Source organism: Chrysochloris asiatica, unplaced genomic scaffold, assembly GCF_000296735.1.
Source record: "Chrysochloris asiatica unplaced genomic scaffold, ChrAsi1.0 scaffold00061, whole genome shotgun sequence".
Classification (NCBI taxonomy): Eukaryota; Metazoa; Chordata; class Mammalia; order Afrosoricida; family Chrysochloridae; genus Chrysochloris; species Chrysochloris asiatica.
This window is the reverse complement of record NW_006408579.1, coordinates 11,866,428-11,868,339: the sequence shown is the minus strand read 5'-3', so window position 1 is coordinate 11,868,339 and position 1,912 is coordinate 11,866,428.

The window sequence follows — 1,912 nt, the reverse complement described above, 5'->3', positions numbered from 1 at the left end:
TGGGTTGGGATAGACTCGACGGCGCTTAACAACAAGTCGAGTTCTGATCATCAAGCCATTGAAGCCAGGTCGAATGGGTACTATCTACAAGTTTGGATGTTCTTGTGTGTCTCCTCTCACTTCACATCAGCTGGGTGCTGCACTCTCAACTCCAGCCCTCTGTGGCTATATCCTTGTCCATGGGATCAGGAGTCTACAGGTCTCACCACAATTCTGACCAACCAACCCCTCCTCTTTGTTCTCTCATCTCCAGGTTGCTGGGGGGTCTGTGGTACGTGGTTGAACTTGGTTCATATATTTGTTACTGCCTTTCCCTCTCTTCCACTCACCAGGAGACTAATGTGGTAGGCAGCAAACTTATATGCCTGCTCATGTGTTCCCTTTGAGTTTCAGTCTTGGAGGGGGATTGATCTTGATGGGACTTGATTGCTTGTCTTGATGGTTCCCCAGAGAACAGCTTGCTTGTTCTTGTAGTAGCCAATCACACTACCATTTTTGTTTTTGATTTTTCCTTCTGGTCTTTCTTTCAAGAAGTATCTTCTGTTCATCTAGCTATTCCAGGCTGATTTGCTTGTCCTTTCAAATATGAATGTCCCATTTCAGGGGTTCTGGATAGGGCTCAGGATTCCACCTTAGGTCCCATAGATTACAAAGTCTCTGCAGGAAGGCTATTTCACTGGGCAAATTCTAGAACCCCTTTTAGGTATTTCAATCAGTTATAGGCTAAAGATGGGCTTACAGACTTTATGTAATCATGTTTCCTGATATTCCTTTCTTTAAATACACCACTTTTTTTCCTCTTGTCCCATTTAGCGTATGCAAACCTGTCTCAGTGTTGCCTTCTCTACCTTGTTCTTCCACCCTCTCCTCCTTCTTGTGTATTTTCCTCACCAACACCTGTACTATGATGTATCTGCCCCTTAATTTGTTCTCTACTGTCGCCTCCCTCCACATCCCACAAACTCCCCCAGCCCACCCACACCGGTAACTAACAAAGAAAAAAAAAAGTTTCCCCCCTTTAGTATGGGCATCTTTTCTTAATCTTTTACAATAATGGTCTTATGCAATATTTGTCCTTTTGTGACTAACTAATTTCACTCAACATAATGTCTTCAAGGTTTATCCATGTTATGCAGTGGCTTGCAGCTTCCTTATTCTTCTTCAAGTAGCACAGTATTCTATTGTGTGTATGTACCAAAGTTTGTTTATCCATCCTTCCCTTGATGGACACTTAGGCTGTCTCCATCTTTTTGCTACTGTGAATAGTGCTGCTATGAACATTGGTGTGTGTATATCTACTGGTGTTATGGTTCATTTTTCTTGTGTATATATATCAAGTAGAGGAATTGCTTGATCATATGGTATTTCTATTCCAACTTTCTGAGGAAGTGCCATATTGTTTCCCAGAATGGTTGGACTGTTTTGCATTCCCACCAGCAATGTAGGAAGGTCCCAGTCTCTTCATATCCTCACCAGCATTTATTGTCCTCTGCATTTTTGAACTTCGCTTTTATTGCTGGTATGAGATGATATTTCATTGTTGTTTTGATATGCATCTCTCTAACGGCTAATGATCATGAATATTTCTTCATATATTTGTTGACTTCCTGAGTGTCATCCTTGGTGAAGTGACTGTTCATGTCCTGTACCCATTTTTTAATTAGGTTATTTGACTTTTTCTTGTAGAGGTGTTGCAGTTTCCTATAGATTTTTGAAATGAGTCCCTTGTCTGATATGTCATTCCAAAAGATTTTTTCCCATACTGTGGGCTCCCTTTTTACTCTTTTGGTAAAATCCTTTGATGCACATAAGTTTCTAATTTGTAGAATGTCCCAATCTCCTATTTTTATCTTCTTTTGTTTGTGTAATTTTCACAATGTTTGGTAAGCTGTGTGTGCCCTGAATTTGTTGT